Raw genomic sequence first — 18,249 nt, 5'->3', positions numbered from 1 at the left:
CTCTACTATTGCTGTATTATTGTCAATGTGTTTCTTTGATTTTGTTATTAATTGGTTTATATAGTTGGCTGCTTCCATATTAGGGGCATAGATCTTCGTGTTGGACAGACTCTTTGGTATGATATAGTGTCCTTCCTCATCTCTTATTATATAGTCTTTGGCTTAAAATTTAATTGATCTGATATAAGGATTACCACCCCAGCTTTCTTTTGACGTCCATTAGCATGGTCAATTGTTTTCCCTCCCCCCACTTTAAGTCTGGAGGTGTCTTTGGGTCTAAAATGAGTTTCTTGTAGATAGCATATCAATGGGTCTTGTTTTTTTTATCCTTTCTGATATCCCGTGTCTCTTGATTGGGGCATTTAGCCCATTTACATTCAAGGTAACTATTTAAAGATAGGAATTTAGTGTCATTGTATTTCCTGTAAGGTGACTGTTACTGTATGTTGTCTCTGTTCCTTTCTGGTGTGTTACGTTTAGGCTCTCTCTTTGCTTAGAGGACCCCTTTCAATATTTCCTGTAAGCCTGGCTTGGTGTTTGCAAATTCCTGTAATTTTTCTTTGTCCTGGAAGCTTTTTCTCTCTCCTATTTTCAATGATAGCCTAGCTGAATATGGTATTCTTGGCTGCATATTTTTCTCATTTACCGCTCTGAATATATCATGCCAGTCCTTTCTGGCCTGGCAGGTCTCTGTGGATAAGTCTGTTGCCACTCTAATATTTCCACCATTGTATGTTACAGATCTCTTGTCCCAAGCTGCCTTCAGGATTTTCTGTTTGTTACTAAGATTTGTAAGTTTTATTATTAGATGATGGGGGTGTGTACCTATTTTTATTGATTTTGAGGGGGGTTCTCTGTGCCTCCTGGATTTTGAAGCTTGTTTCCTTTGCCATATTAGGGAAATTCTCTATTATAATTTGCTCCAATATACCTTTTTCCCTCTCTTTCTTTCTTCCTTCTTCTTCTGGGATCCCTATTATTCTAATATTATTTCATCTTATGGTATCACTTATCTCTTGAATTCTCCCTCGTGGTTCAGTAGTTGTTTGTTTCTCCTTTGCTCAGCTTCTATATTCTCTGTCATTTGGTCTTCTATATCCCTAATATATCACTATATCACTAATATAATCACTTCTATATCACTAATTCTCTCTTCTGCCTCACTTATTCTAGCATTAAGAGCCTCCACTTTTGATTACACCTCATTAATAGCTTTTTAAATTTCAAATTGCTTAGATTTTAGTTATTTGTCGAGAAAGGGATTTTATTTCCCCAGAATGGGATCCTCTAATATCTTCCATGCCTTTTTTGAGCCCAGCTAACACCTTGATAATCATCATTCTGAACTCTACTTCTGACATATCACCAGTGTTTTTTTTTTTTTTTTAAATCACCAGTGTTTTTATTGATTAGGTCCCTAACCATCAGTACTGCCTCCTGTTCTTTTTTTTGTGGTGCATTTTTCTGCCTTGTCATTTTATCCAGATAAGAATATATGAATGAGAGAGTAAAATACTAAAAGGGAGGCAAAGACCCAAGAAAAATATATGCTAACCAAATCAGAAGAGAACCAAAACTGGGGGGAGGATAAAGGAGGAAATAATAAAAATAAAAAATATATATATATTAGACTGGTGAATAGAACAGAGCCACCCATCTGATTTTGGGTGTATTCTGGTCTCCAAGAAGAAACTACCTCCCAAAATTTTAAAGAAAGAAAAACTTATATATATACACAAAAAATAAGGTTAAACAATATGTAGAGATGGAATATTACTGTAATGATGAAATTTAAAAAGAGTCTAAAGGAGGATTTGATCATTTGGTTGGAATAGAAAAACAATTAAAAGAAGAGAGAATTTGTTCAGGCTGGAGCTCGATTTATGGTATATTTTATCTATAAGAAGAAGCTATATCCCAAAATGTTAAAGAATATAAAACTTAGATGTATACAGTAATAAGGTTAAATACAATGAAGGGATAAAATATAATAATGAAAATTTAAGAAGATTTTTTTTCAAAAGGTATTGATAAGAGAAAATAGCTTAAAAACATTTAAAGAGGAAGGAGGAAAAGTTTAAAAAAAACAGAATAAGAAAGAAATAAAATAAAAAAAGTCAACTTTGAAAGACTAAAGGATCATGGGGAAAAAGCCACGAATTCTATGTGTTGCTTTCACCTACCTCTGGAGTTTCGCAGTTCTCATTGATTGGTAAACTTGGTCTTGATTGGATGTTCTTGCTGATCTTCTGTGGGAGAGGCCTGTTGCAGTGATTCTCAAATGTCTTTGTCCAAGATGGAGTTGCCCTTGCCAGGGGCCAGGCTACGTAATCTGTGAGATTTTGGTCTTGGTAGCTTTTGTTTACTGAATGCTTTCTGTAAAGCTTTGGAGGATGGGAATGATAATGGCAGCCTCCCAATCTCTTCCCGTAGGATCTGAGAACCTGGGGCTCTACTCCTCAGTGCTCCCTCAGAGAAAAGCAGTCAAATCCTCCCATCTCCCTGGTCTCTGGTCATGCTCTGTGCTTACCCGGCCTGTGACTGAGTGTTTCTATCTCTGGTGCCTACCTCCATTTGGGGTCTCCAAATGCAGCAGATTCCTGCCACATTCCTATGCTGCTCCAGAAGGAAGAACGAGGGGCTCTTTGAATATGCCAGTTGTGGGGTCCCTGCTTTAAGTGCAGTGACACGACTGTGTCTTGGATCGTGGTTTAAGGTAACCCTGAGCTAAGAGCCCCCACTTCAGCTCCATCTTTGTAGCCAGCTTCTCCGTTTGATACCTGGCATCTCTGCCAAACTCAGACACCCCCAGTCTTTGTGTGACCCTGTGGGTCCTGAGACCACACTGTCCCCACAAGGGTTCCATCCATGCTTAGCTTCTGTAGTGATGTCCCTCAGTCGAGCAGACTTCTCTAAAAGTTCTGTTTTTCACTCCACTGTTCCTCTGCTTACTGGGAGCCAGCCCCTCCCCCCACAGTTTATCTTCTCGTCCTTTCGGATTCACTTCTCTGCATGTCCTACTTTCCCAAAAGTGGTTGATTTTCTGTTCCTAGAATTGCTGCTTTTCTTTTCTTTGATCTCCTGCTTTGAGTTTGTCGGTGTTCAGAAGGTTTGATAACTATCTAGCTCAACTCCTGGGACCTGACGTTATTTCAGTCTCCAATTCCATATTGCTTCCTCTCCCCCTGTTTCTTTTTCTTAATGTAGGTGTTTAGCACTATAAGCTTCTTTTCTAGAACTGCTTTTGCTGCTTCCTATACATTTAGTATGTTGTGTTTCCATTTTATTTGGCTCATATTTTCTGGTTTCTTTGTTGATTTCTTCTTTGACATATTCAGGAATATGTTTTTTAGTCTTTACATACTCGTGACTATTCTTTTTTTCATAATTTGTTTCTAGTTTTATATCATTATTTTCAGAAGTGATGATTGATAGGGTTTCAGTATTCCTAAATTTATTTGGACCTGTTTGTTGCCCAGCTTATGATCTATCTGGGAGAATGTTCCATTGCTCTGGAGAAGAATTTGTATTCTGCTGCTGTTGGATAGAGTGTTCTGTATATATCTATTAAGTCCCTCTGAACTAACATGTTATTTAGGCTAATGTTGCCTTTTGAACAGACTTTCAACACTGTGTAACAAATGACAAAACAGTTTTAAAAGATCCTTTAGAAAAAATATATCTTGCTTTGAGTTATCTCAAATCCTTTTGCTAAATATTTTTGCAATGTAAGGGATAGATTATTTTAAATGTTTAAGGAAAAAATAATCATTTACAATTTAAGGTATCTCAGATGGGTCTTAAAATATAAAAATTGTCTCCTAGGCAAATTTTCATTAATTATTAACTGTATCAGAAATTAATACTGAAATTAGTCAAGGTCAATTTTATAACTCAAATCACATAAATAACCTTCACTGTTCTTTTGGAAATAATCATTGTAAATTTGATTTAAAAGTTATATTTCATAGTGCATGTAACTTAGTGTCATTTTGTTCCTGTTTTTCAAACATTTGTTAAACCAAGTGTCTATAGAAGCACATTATATAGCTAGAAATCTAATTGCACCATTATTAGCATAGAGCTGGAATCAGTAAATAATTAGTGGGCTGTATTCTGAAGTTAGTTTTGATAAATTTTTAGACATTTTTGAATTAACATTTGTTTTATGGTCAGTTAAATTAAATATTGATTAAGGAAATTGATACAGAGCCATCTGTCTCCTTCCCTGTTCCCTCAGTACACTGCCTTGAACATCTGGGAGGCCATACTGACTCTGGGAAAGGCTCATTGTCAATGAGGGCGACTTGGGATTGGCCAGTAGACCAGGGTGTTGGAATTATTAGCAAAAATATTAATCAGATTAAGAAGAGCTGGGAACCTGGATTAGTGTTTTATTGCTATGGTAACAAATTTCCACACACTTGGTGGCTCAAAATGACACAAATTTATTAACTTAAAGTTCTGCAAGGTAGCAGTTTGACATAGCTCTTACTTGCCTAATTAAATTGTTAGCAGGACTGTGTTTCTTTTGGAGTCTCTAGGGAAGAATTTGTTTCCCTTCCTTTTCCAGTTTCTAGAGCTGCCATATTCTTTGCTTCATGTCCCTTCCATGAGCCAACAACTGAGCATCTCTCTCTGACCCCAGCCACAAAACAGTCTCTGTTTTTAAGGCCTGATGATGGGATTGGGTTTCCTTATTTCACCCAGCATAATCTCCCCATACAAAGTCCTTAATCAAATTTGCACACTCCTCTTTGCCATGTGTATGGTTCTGCCTGCCATAGGACTTGAATTCAGTGTATTGGATTCACTGTCTTCACTTTCTGTGTTTATTGGCCATCTTCTCATTCTTTAGCTTTTTGTGTTTAAACTTCCATTTCTGTCTCAGTGTACTTTGAACTCTTCTCTTCTCCGTTCTCAATTTCCTCAGCATTCCTTTAGCAATTTGGTACTTCTCCTACTTCTCCTTAGAGCAACATTGCTGTGTAGGCTAGTCAGGCTGCCTGGGTTCAAATCTTGGCTGTGCCACTTATGTGTGGCCTTTGGTAAGTTACATATTATTTCTGTACCTCAATTTTCTCATCTATAAAATGGGAATAAAGAATTTGTATGTCTCAATTCCTATCAAAGTACCATCCATCTTTTTCAAAGAAATGGAACAAATAATTCTAAAATTTATATGGAACCAGAAAAGACCTCGAATAGCCAAAGGGATATTGAAAAAGAAAGCCAACGTTGGTGGCATCACAATTCCGGACTTCAAGCTCTATTACAAAGCTGTCATCATCAAGACAGCATGGTACTGGCACAAAAACAGACACATAGATCAATGGAACAGAATAGAGAGCCCAGAAATAGACCCTCAAATCTATGGTCAACTAATCTTCGACAAAGCAGGAAAGAATGTCCAATGGAAAAAAGACAGCCTCTTCAATAAATGGTGCTGGGAAAATTGGACAGCCACATGCAGAAAAATGAAATTGGACCATTTCCTTACACCACACACAAAAATAGACTCAAAATGGATGAAGGACCTCAATGTACGAAAGGAATCCATCAAAATCCTTGAGGAGAACACGGGCAGCAACCTCTTCGACCTCTGCCGCAGCAACATCTTCCTAGGAACAACGCAAAAGGCAAGGGAAGCAAGGGAAAAAATGAACTACTGGGATTTCATCAAGATCAAAAGCTTTTGCACAGCAAAGGAAACAGTTAACAAAATCAAAAGACAACTGATAGAATGGGAGAAGATATTTGCAAACGACATATCAGATAAAGGACTAGTGTCCAGAATCTATAAAGAACTTAGCAAACTCAACACCCAAAGAACAAATAATCCAATCAAGAAATGGGCAGAAGACATGAACAGACATTTCTGCAAAGAAGACATCCAGATGGCGAACAGACACATGAAAAAGTGCTCCATATCACTCGGCATCAGGGAAATACAAATCAAAACCACAATGAGATATCACCTCACACCAGTCAGAATGGCTAAAATCAACAAGTCAGGAAATGACAGATGCTGGCGAGGATGCGGAGAAAGGGGAACCCTCCTACACTGTTGGTGGGAATGCAAGCTGGTGCAGCCACTCTGGAAAACAGCATGGAGGTTCCTCAAAATGTTGAAAATAGAACTGCCCTATGACCCAGCAATTGCACTATTGGGTATTTACCCTAAAGATACAAATGTAGTGATCCAAAGGGGCACATGCACCCGAATGTTTATAGCAGCAATGTCCACAATAGCCAAACTATGGAAAGAACCTAGATGTCCATCAACAGATGAATGGATCAAGAAGATGTGGTATATATACACAATGGAATACTATGCAGCCATCAAAAGAAATGAAATCTTGCCATTTGCAACAACATGGATGGAACTAGAGCGTATCATGCTTAGCGAAATAAGTCAAGCAGAGAAAGACAACTATCATATGATCTCCCTGATATGAGGAAGTGGTGATGCAACATGGAGGCTTAAGTGGGTAGAAGAAGAATAAATAAAACAAGATGGGATTGGGAGGGAGACAAACCATAAGTGACTCTTAATCTCACAAAACAAACTGAGGGTTGCCGGGGGGAGGGGGTTTGGGAGAAGGGGGTGGGATTATGGACATTGGGGAGGGTATGTGATTTGGTGAGTGCTGTGAAGTGTGTAAACCTGGTGATTCACAGACCTGTACCCCTGGGGATAAAAATATATGTTTATAAAAAATAAAAAATTAAAAAAAAAAAAAAAAGAATTTGTATGTCTCATGTGTGATTGATACAATGATTAAATGAGTTAATGTATTTATTACTCATAGAATGATGCCTGGCACATAGTAAATCCTCTACAAATGCTAACTATTGTTGCTTTTATTTTGTTTACTCCTTTCTAGAAATTCCATTAAGATTTATCTGAGATCTCACTTCTTTTCTACAAAAAATTATTTTCTATAGTATCTCTCAGAGCTTTAGCATTAATCTGTCTCCTTCACTCACCCCATCAGTGCAGTTGTGGACAAAGAACTGCAGCCAGAAACATTTCCAAACTCCACACCTCTATTTCTGGCAGTGCTGGGTGAACATTTTATTTGGTTGTCCAACTCCAAAATCTGTGGCTTAAAATTAATACCTTGGAAAAAGTTATTTTTCCAGGGGGAGCCAGAAACCTAACATATACAAAGCTTAACCCAACATCTTGCCTATCAAATATCCCATCTGTTTTTATTTCTGCTAACCATCTTCAGATCCAAAGTTAATTTTGATTCTTTCCTCACACCCCTAAACCTCAAAAAGTTTATCAAATTCTACAGAATCTACTTTCAGTCTCTTCTGAATCTGTTTGAATCCTTATTGCCACTGTTCTGATCCAGGCCTCTGTGGTTCTTAGCCTGATCTATTTCCGCAGTTGAAGTAGTCAATATCTTCTTAAATCCCTGTTCTGATGATACACCCTCCCAACCTTGATCACATAGCTTCAGTGATTCCTTGCTGTCCTAAAATGAAGATGATACTCTTAGTGCAGTGTTCAAGGCTCTTGACAAATTGTCTAAACATTTTAAAATTCCATATAAAAGTCAGTTATCTCAGTCTAAATAGCCAGTGTTACTGCTCACGTATCTTAAACATGCTTGAAACTGGACACCTCTTCCTCCCATGAATTCACTCTGTTCTTTCATACCCTCAATGCCCTTGTTTCCAAGAATGCTCTTTCCCTTCATCTTTGCTGATTAGAAACATACCCATCAGTATAGACTTAGTGACACCATGTACTGCCCTCTTCACTTGATCTTAGCCAAAAGGCTGAGAAGCGATGTACTGCCATTTTCATGAAGACTTTCGCCGTTCCCCCATAATTCTGGGTGGGAAAAACTATATCCCAAAGACCAAATCTGACCTCCTGCCTAGTTTTAAAAGTAGAACTTCATTGGAACTGAGTCACATTCCTTTTTTTATAAATTGTCAATAGCTGCTTTGGAGCTATATGAGCAAAGTTGAGTAATTGCAACAGAGATCATATGGCCTGCAAAGCCAAACTATTTACTATATGGCTCTTTATAGGAAAAGTGTGCTTGGAGTGTATATATTCTGAATCGTACCTCCCTTGTGGCCCTTTCATCTCCCCCTTCTTTTAGAGTTACTTCCACATACTTTTTTTCCTTGCCAGAACACAGATTCTACCTTCATCATCCTTATTTCTGTCATTGGAGGGTGTAGAGCTCAGTCACTGTCAGTAGAAATGTTATTTTGTAAGAAGGAATTCTTTTTAACTAAATTTTTGCTCACTTACTTAAATGACCAAAATCTTACATAAAGCACTGTTCCTTTTAGGGGGTTAGTGCTTATCATTTGATGTTACTGGCAATAAACCATTTTGTTTCACTTTTAGAAGTGTCTTATTGATTGCCAAGATAAATTAAAGTTGAGTCCAAGGATTTTAAGGAATAATGTTCTTAGGCTATTTAAGTTGCTCACTTGGAGATACCACTTAATAAGTGATTCCACTGAAATTTAGCAATTGTGGTGTTTACTGTTTCACAAAGTGTGAATTTTACCATATAAAGGAGATACCTAGTTTCTTCATTATTTTTGTTGTCTACTGCGAACTGTATGTATTTGGGATGTGGTAACAATTGACTATACCACTCTATTATGAAAAATGTCAATTTGTTAAATTTGTTTTAGGAAAAACAGAGATGCCTTTTCACTTGTTGCTTAAGGAAAGACAAAATGACCTGATCTTTTTTTAAATCCAAGAAGTGTTGCTATCTTTCTCCAGATGACATTGGAATCCCTAGCTCTTTGCTTCTTTAGGACTGGGGTATGCCTCCTCTATCAGACTCTGAGCTCCATGAGTGTAAGGACTTTATCCTTTAATCTTTGAATTCTTGAATCCTCAGTGCTTAGCAGAGTGAGTTTTAACAAATGTTTGTTCCGTGCATCAATCAGTAAACAATTGAAGGTCTCACAAAGAGCTCTTTCCCAAAGTATTAATTTTAAACCATACTCTTGTAATTGCCTACTTCCATCTTGTTTATATCCTTAAATATAACCTATGACAAATTTCTGGTTAGAAGTTTTATATCTGTGTGTATGATGGCAGGTTGGGGAGAGGGGTACATTTTGTCTAAGGCCACACAACACAAGGAAAACCCTTAAACTTTCATGGAATGACAAGAATTCCATAGCCTTTTTCTCAGTGCTCACCAGTGTGAGAATGTAAAGATTTAGGTTAAGTTAAATATTGCTAGATGAGGTGAAGGTCTAGATTAGCATTCAGAGTAGTGAAGAAAAAAAATAAAGATGACCAAAATGTCACAAAATGAGAAAATCTTGGGGAATAAAGATGAAGGATAACACACATGAAGTTTTTGAGAACCTTCCAAGGAAGTTCTCAGTGATATTGTTGTTGACTTACGAGGATGTAGTACCTTTACATGTTAAAATTGAAAAGGATGGATTTCCAAGTCTCTAATAACCAAAGTGCAGGAGAAAACAGAATTCTAACAAATGAAGAGACTAATAAAGGTGATACTTTGCATGTTTCATAGGAGGGATTGTGTTAAGGAAATTAAGAGGTACAGAAGCACTCAGGGTCTAGCAACTGTGAAGGCTTCACTATTTTTTTTTATTATGTTATGTTAGTCACCATACAGTACTTCCATTAGTTTTTGATTTAGTGTTCCATGATTCATTGTTTGTGTATAACATCCAGTGCTCCATGCAAGATGTGCCCTCCTTAATAACCATCATCGGGCTAACTCATCCTCCCACACACCTCCCCTCTAAAACCCTGTTTGTTTCTTGGAGTCCATAGTCTCCCATGTTTCATCTCCCCCTTCAATTTCCCCCTCCTTCATTTTTCCCTTCCTTCTTCTAATGCCCTCATGTTATTCCTTATGTTTCACATATAAGTGAAACCATATGATAATAGACTTTCTCTGCTTGTCTTATTCCACTCAGCATAATCTCCTTCAGTCCCAACCATGCTGATGCAAAAGTTTGGTATTCATCCTTTCTGATACCTGACTAATAATCCATTGTGTATATGGGCCACATATTCTGTATCCATTTGTCTGTTGAAGGGCATCTTGGCTCTTTCCACAATTTGGCTATTGTGGACATTGCTGCAATGAACATTGGGGTTCATATGGCCCTTCTTTTCACTACATCTGTATCTTTGGGGTAAATACCAAGTAGTGTGATTGCTGGATCAAGGGTAGCTCTATTTTTAATTTTTTGAGGAACCTCCACATGGTTTTCCAAAGTGACTGCACTAACTTGCATTACCACCAACAGTGTAAGAGCATTCTCCTTTCTCCACAACTTCTCCAACACTTGTTTCTTGTCAATTTTTGCGATTAACTGGTGTGAGGTGGTGTCTCAATGTGGTTTTGATTTGAATCTCCCTGATGGCTAATGATGATGAACATTTTTTCATTTGTCTCTTAGCCATTTGTATGTCTTCTTTGGAGATATGTCTGTTCATGTCTTCTGCCCATTTTTTGACTTAATTATTTGGTTTTTGGGTGTTGAGTTTGAGAAGTTCTTTATAGATCTTGGATATCAGCCCTTTGTAGTATCATTTGCAAATATCTTTTCCCATTCTGTGGGTGACCTCTTTGTTTTGTTGATTGTTTCCCTTGCTGTGCAGAAGCTTTTGATCTTGATGAAGTCCCAAAAGTTCATTTCTGTTTTTGTTTCCTTTGCCTTTGGAGACATGTCTTGAAAGAAGTTGCTGTGGCCGATGTTGAAGAGGTTACTGCCTATGTTGTCCTCTAGGATTTTGATGGATTCCTGTCTCACATTGAGGTCTTTCATCAATTTAAAGTTTATCTTTGTGTATGGTGTAAAAGAATGGTCAAGTTTTATTCTTCTGTATATAGTCATCCAATTTTCCCAGCACCATTTATTGAAGAGACAGTCTTTTATCCATTGGATATTTTTTCCTGCTTTGTTGAAAATTAGTTGACCATAGAGTTGAGAGTCCATATCTGGTCTCTCTCTTCTGTTCCATTGATCTATGTGTCTGTTTTTGTGCCAGTACTTTACTGTCTTTGTGATCAAAGCTTTGTAGTATAACTTGAAATTATGCAATGTGATGCCCCAGCTTTGTTTTTCTTTTTCATCATTTCCTTAGCCATTTTGGGTCTTTTCTGGTTCCACACAAATTTTAGGATTGTTAGTTCCAGAACTTTGAAAAATGCCATTGGTATTTTGATTGGGATGGCCTTGAAAGTATAGATTGTTCTGGGCAGCATGAACATTTTAACAATGTTTATTCTTCTTATCCAGGAGCATGGGATGGTTTTCTATCTTTTTGTGTCTTCTTTGATTTCTTTCATGAGTTTTCTGTAGTTCCTAGAGTATATGTATTTTACCTCTTTGGTTAGGTTTATTCCTAGGTATCTTATAGTTTTTGGTGCTATTGTAAATGGAGTTGATTCTCTAATTTATCTTTTTATAGTTTCATTATTAGTGTATAAGAAAACAACTGATTTCTAGGCATTGATTTTATATCCAGCCGCAGTACTGAATTGCTATATGAGTTCTAATAATTTGGTGTTGGAGACTTTTGGGTTTTCCACATAGTATCATGTCATCTGTGAAGAAAGAGAATAGTTGAACAATAGTGGTGAGAGTAGGCATTCTTGTCATGTTCCTGGTTTTAAGGGAAAGGCTCTCAGCTTTACCCCCTTGAGAATGATGTTTGCTGTGCGTTTTTCATAGGTAGATTTTATAAAATCAAGGAATGTTCCCTCTATCCCTATAGTCTGAAGAGTTTTGATCAGGAAAGGATGCTGTGTTTTGTCAAATAATTTTTCTGCACCTATTGAGAAGATGGGTTTCTTGAGAGACTATGGGTTTCTTCTCTCCTCTCTTATTTATTTGTTCTATAACATTGATTTATTTGTGACTGCTGAACCACTCTTGCACACCAGGGATAAATCCCACTTGGTTGTAGTGGATAATCCTTTTAAAGTACTATTGGATCCTACTAGCTAGGATCTTGCTGATAATCTTAGCATCCATATTCATCAGGGATATTGGTCTGAAACTCCTTTTTGATGGGGTCTTATCCTGGTTTTGGGATGAAGGTAATGCTGGCCTCATAGAATGAGTCTGGAAGTTTTCCTTCTGTTTCTCAGGACAATAGCTATTATTTCTTCTTTGAATGTTTGGTAGAATTCCCCAGGGAATACGTCAGGTCCTGGACTCTAGTTTTTTGGGAGTTTTTTGATCACTGCTTCAATCTTGTTACTGGTTATTGGTCTATTCGGGTTGTCAATTTCTTTCTGTTTCAGTTTTGGTAGTTTATAGGTTTCCAAGAATGCATCCATTTCTTTCAGGTTACTTAATTTACTGGCACATAGCTGTTGATAATAATTTCTGATAATTGTTTCTGTTTCCTTGGTGTTAGTCATGATATCTCCCCTTTCATTCATAATTTTATTAATTTGGGTCCCTTCTCTTTTCTTTTGGATAAGTCTGGCCAGTGTTTTATCAATCTTATTAATTCTTTCAGAGAACCAACCTCTAGTTTCTTTGATGTGTTCTATTGTATTTCTGGTTTTAATTCATTGATCTCTGCTCTAATCTTAATTATTTTCCTTCTTGTGCATGGGTTAGGCTTAATTTGTTGTTGATTCTTCAACTCTTCAAGGTGTAAAGACAGTTTGTGTAATCAGGATTTTTCTGTGTTTTTGTGTGAGGCTTGAATGGCTATGCATTTCCCCCTTAGGACTGCCTTTGCCATATCCCATTTGTTTTGGTGTTTTTGTTCTCTTTGGTTTCCATGAATTGTTTAAGTTCTTCTTTAATTTCCTGGTTGACCCAAACATTCTTGAGCAGGATGGTCTTTAGCTTACAAGTGTTTGAATTTCTTCCAAACTTTTTCTTGTGACTGAGTTCCTGTTTCAAAGCATTGTGGTCTGAGCATATGCAGGGAATAATTTCAGTCTTTTGGTGTCAGTTGAGACCTGATTTGTGATCCAGGATGTGGTCTATTCTGGAGAAGGTTCCATGTGTGCTTGAGAAGAATGAGTGGAATGTTTTGGTTAACAGTTGGCTTATGTAGTTGACTGTTCCCATGTTGAGGGCATGGATATTTACAATTGTTAGATCTTCTTGTTGGATAGACTCTTTAAAAATGATATTATGGGGACGCCTGGGTGGCTCAGTTGGTTAAGCAGCTGCCTTCCGCTCAGGACATGATCCCAGCGTCCTGGGATGGAGTCCCACATCGGGCTCCTTGCTCAGCAGGGAGCCTGCTTCTTCCTCTGACTCTGCCTGTCATTCTGTCTACCTGTGCTTGCTCTCTCCCCCTCTCTCTCTGATAAATAAATAAAATCTTTAAGAAAAATGATATTATGTCCTTTTGTATTTTAACTACAGTCTTTAGTCTAAAATCTAATTTGTCTGATGTGAGAATTGCTACCCCTGCTTTCTTTTGAGGTCTGTTGGCATGAAAGATGGTCTCCATCTCTTCATTTTCAGTCTGGGTATATCTTTAGGTTCAAAATGAGTCCCTTTTAGGCAACATAGGGATGGATCCTGTCATTTTATCCAATCTGCCACCCTGTGCCATTTTATAGGAGCATATCGGCCATTCATGTTAAGAATGATTTTTGAAAAATATGATTTTATTGTCATCATGTTGCCTGTGAAGTCTTTGTTTCTGTAGTTTGTATCTGTAAATTTCTGTTTTATATCACTTCTGGGGTCTTTCTACTTTTAGAGATCCCCCCTTAATATTTCTTGCAGGTCCAGCTTAGTGGTCACATACTTTCAGTTTCTGCTGGTCCTGGAAGCTTTTTATCTCTCCATCCATTCTGAATGACAGCCTTGCCAGCTAAAGAATTCTTGGCTGCATGTTCTTCTCATTTAGTACCCTGAATATGTCTTTCCAGGTCTCTGTGGACAGGTCTGACGTTATTCTAATATTCCTCCCTCTGTTTGTAAGGAATCTCTTCCTCCTAACTGCCCTTAATATGGTTTCCTTGGTTCTAAGATTTGTGAGTTTTACTATTATATGCTGGGGCATTGGTCTGTTCTCCTTGATCTTGGGAGGGGTCCTCTCTGCCTCTAGGACATGAATACTTCTTTCATTCATTCATTCTTGGCTTTGATTTGTTCAAATATATCTTCTAATCCTTTCTCTCTCTCTACCATCTCAGGAATCCAAATAATTCTGACATTGGAACATTTCATGGCATGATTTATTTCTCTAATTCTGTTTTTATGGATTTTATGCTGTTTGTTCCAGGCCTCCTCCTGTTCCTTCTTTTCTATAAGTTTGTCTTCTGGATCACTAATTAGTTCTTCTGCCTTGTTTACCCTAGATGTCAAGAGTATCTAGATTAGACTGGATCTCATTGATAGCATTTTTAAGTTCTGCCAGTTCAGCTCTCACTTCTGCCCTTAGAGAATCCATGTTGTCATTAATGGTTTCCTCCATTCTAGCTATTGTCTTCATAACTGTTACCCTGAAGTCCATTTCTGACATCTTGCTTATATCCATATACATTTGTTCTGTGGTAGAGGTCACAGTCTCTGAATCTTTCCTATGTTGGGGGTACCTTCTCTTAGTCATTCTGTTGAGAGGTGGTTGAGGGAATGTATAGAGTCCAAATTATTGACCACAACCCAAGCAAGATGCACCTGTTTGTTGGCCTCTTGTTCTTCCAGCCTACCTTCTGGGGGAGGGCCCTGCCATGCTATTACTTAGGCAAACCTGTTTGGGCAGAGTTGCCCTGCCCACTGTGGGAGTGGGGTAGGGAATGGGCTCAGTAAAAACCAGTTTGGGGGGCTTTTGTTCCCTGAGGTCTTTCCCTGGTGGCTTTCTGTGTCTCTTCTGAGAGTCAGAGTAGAAGTGACTATATCTAAACATGTCTCAGAGCAGAGAGATCGCAGTCTGTTCTTCAGTGAGCTCTCCAGGCCACACTGTCTCCATTTCCATCTGTGCTGCTAAAAACTGCAGTGTCCTGTGTTGTACACCCCACAGCAGCATTCCCAGCCCTCGCTTCCAGGTCTGGGCATGTCTCTGGCCTTTGTGCTTCTAAAACTGCCAGCTACCCCCTGTTCACATGTGCACCCTGACAGCTCCAGCTTTCAGTCTGGGAGGCTGCCTTAAAGTCTTTTTCCCGCAGTTACTGGTCTGCGAGTCTGTGCCAGGTCCCCAGTGCAGGAGGCTTTTGGGCTCTGGTGGTGCAGGATCCCAGATTCCACCTCCCCCTTCCATTTATCTTCTGATATCTGCCTGCAGAATCATAGCTCCCCACTTTATATCTTGAGACCAACCGTGAGGTATCCCATTTGTAGAGATCCAGGTGTATCTTTTTACATCACAGGCTGATTTTGTGGGTGTTCAGAATGGTCTGGTAGATATCCAGCTCAATTCAGGGGACCTGTTGAAATAGGGTGCTTACTCCTCCACCTCTTTGCCTCAGAGGGGCTTAACTATTTGTAAAGAAGCAAGGGTAATATTAGAGCCCAGCAGAAAGAGAGCCATGTAAAAGGGGCCATCCAATAGGAGTAGATCTTGTAGAGGATCCTCAGAAGTGTTGAAGTAGGGAGGGAGCAGGGAATAAGTAACTCAGGCAAAGCAATGCAAGCACATTTCATGTCTCTGTTTTCATTATGTCCTGTAGCATCTCATTAACTGAAGCAAGTCATGATGACCAAGTCCAAAATCAACAGAGCAGGAAACATACTTTCTCTCCCTACTGGGAAGGACTGATGGATCACATGATAGAGAGGAGGTATGAACTGAGGACAATCATTCACTGTGTCACCGTGGTTTCCTGAAATGAAGTGCTTCTGGTAGAATTCTGTTGGGGGGGGGGGGGGAGAGAAACTCTAAATCAGACCCAGGTACAGGAAAGAAAGTAATTACAAAAAAGGTTATCTAGAATCTTTAGGTGGGTTTGAGGGAGAGAAACCTGGTAATTTATCTCCAGCACTTTATTTGAATTTAGTAATGCTGGCTATACATTCTTATAGTCTCCTATCCTTTCTGGTTCTATAAATTCTTTATGTAGACATTGAGCTAAAAGTTAAATCTGGGTAATATTATATCTAATCCTTAGCATTTTTGTCTCTTACCAAAGTGCTTGAGCCAAGTTCATGTGGCTTTAGATAGAAAACTGTCAAAAAATTCCAAATAACAGTGTCTTGGCAGTTTTGATATGTTTTGATGTGTTGGTGCTGCTAGATTTTGCAACATGTTGATGCCAGTCTGTCAAATAGCCTGCTACAAGGCAGGGAGACCAAACAGGTGACATGACACACGCAAGAACCTGGTATGATGGAGGAAGGTTGGGTTGTAGCAAATCCTATCATCAGGTCTACTAAGACTAAATAGTCCTCCATCTTCAGACCCCCAGAGAGGTCTCATATGAGTTACATCTCAGCATCTGTGATTGCTCCCTAGAATGTACCCATATTCAGTTGCCCACCATTTCTGATACTCAAAGCTCCTCAGAATGTTTGCTGTGGGTCCACCTGAGTTCATCTGACTGAGGTTGCACAAATTCTGCCCCTGTGATGGGATTTGACCTAAGCTAAGAATAATTGGGGTACATCCTTGGCTATGTGCAATCTATGTGTTTGAATTTTCTTCCTCCCTAGGGTATGGGAGGGTATCAGCCTATTTTATAAATATTTTGTAAAATGTACTTTGAACCCAAAAAAGAGGATATTAGAAAAGCTCCAGAAGTTTGGGAAAGCAGTTCTAAGCCTGAGAAGCAGCCAGGAGAATTTTCATCTCTGTTCTCATAACTGTTTTGGTAAGAGGAAGTGTTGGATTCGTTCTCTACATTGTAGTTAAATCTGAGAAAAAAAGAGAAAACTAGAAATAAATATCCCCTTGCATAAATTACTTTTTTTCTTAATCAGGAATAGGTGAGTTTTATGTTTTGCTCATGGTAGTGACATTCAAAACATAGGTTTTCAGTGGTTTGAAAAGTAATTTATCTAAGAAATGACAAGGAGAGTGATGCAACCCAGAGATGCTCTGGCTGCAAGTTGTAAAACATCGACAGAACTGCAGATGTTCCCATGGCACTGAGCTCTTCTGAATCACAGGAGTGACATTTAGATGAAAGCGAATCGTTTCTACATGGGTGTACTTCTACTGTGCAATGCAGCCAGAGCTAGTGAACCTTGGAAGTGAGCCAGAAAGAAGGAGCACCAAAGAATTTTATTTTATTGAGAAAAATATTCACATTTTAGATAAGATTTTAAGGAACTGTGAGGTACTTAAAAGAAATATGAGCTTGTTTTCTCTTATCAAAATATTAAACATTTATTGTATTTCTGTGGAGTCATCGAATTTCTCAGGGGAAGGCAGACCAAGTAAGAAATATGGGCTTGAAATTTGGGAGACAGAGCAAGAGTGACTTTGGGAGAGGATCACATGAAGACAAGAGCTGGAGACATGGAATCTTGAAGATTGCTTGGCTAGGAGATAGAGAGAAAGAGAAGATCAAAGTTAAAACCTTGGGAAACAACCCACTGTGGTAGACTGATAATAGTCTCCAAATATACATCCATGTTCTAATATGCAGAGCTTGTGGAAGTGACCTTATTTGGAAAGAGTTTATAGATGTGATTAAGGACCTTAAGATAAAGAGATTATCCTGTCTTACAGGTGGTCTATAATGCCATCATGCATGTCCTTATAAGAGAAAGGCAGAGGGAGATAGGAGGTGATGAGACCATGAAGACAGGTATTGGAGTGATGTGGTCACAAGGCAAGAAATACCAAGGAATGCCAGAACCCATGAGAGGCTGAGAGAAGCAAGGAGAAAAGGTTACCTCCAGAGCTTCTGGAGGGATCACAGTCCTTCTTGACTTCAGATTTCTAGCCTCAAGGACAAAGGAATAAAATATTTTTGTTGTTTCGAGCCACCAAAGCTGTGGTAATAAGTTATGGTAGCCCAAGGAAATGAACACCCCCACCTTTGGGAACAAGTTAGAGAGTTTCCAGTTAGGAGAGGGAGTGGTAACAAGCATGAGTGTCATGGAAACCAATGGAAAAATTTAAAAACAGATGAGCAGAAGCAATGGTGTTAAATTGTAGGGCCTAAGGAGTGAGAGAGGAAAGTGCAGAGAAGTCACTGATATGATAGAGGCAATGATGACCTTTGCCTTGCACTGAACACTTGCTGTATGCTGGGCACTGCCCTAAGCACTCTGTAGGTATTAACTCATTTTCATGACTCTGTGAGGTAGAAACTGTTATTGTCCCCATATCAC

At 38.6% G+C, this 18,249-nt stretch overlaps 1 protein-coding gene across 6 annotated transcripts in view; it reads left to right on the top strand.

Annotated features, from left to right (window-relative positions):
- Positions 1–18,249, top strand: part of ANO4 (anoctamin 4) — a 457,591-nt gene that overhangs the window by 182,856 nt on the left and 256,486 nt on the right. The window contains exon 1 of one of the 6 annotated variants that reach the window (XM_059402261.1): positions 15,713–15,752. The exons of the other annotated variants lie outside the window; for them this stretch is intronic. The gene's annotated coding sequence lies outside the window, so the exon portion shown is untranslated. Of the gene's footprint in view, positions 1–15,712; positions 15,753–18,249 lie in introns of those variants that run through there. 6 annotated transcript variants of the gene reach the window in all.

The sequence above is a fragment of the Mustela nigripes genome, chromosome 6 (assembly GCF_022355385.1).
Source record: "Mustela nigripes isolate SB6536 chromosome 6, MUSNIG.SB6536, whole genome shotgun sequence".
Classification (NCBI taxonomy): domain Eukaryota; kingdom Metazoa; phylum Chordata; class Mammalia; order Carnivora; family Mustelidae; genus Mustela; species Mustela nigripes.
This window is presented reverse-complemented; position numbering and strand designations above follow the sequence as displayed.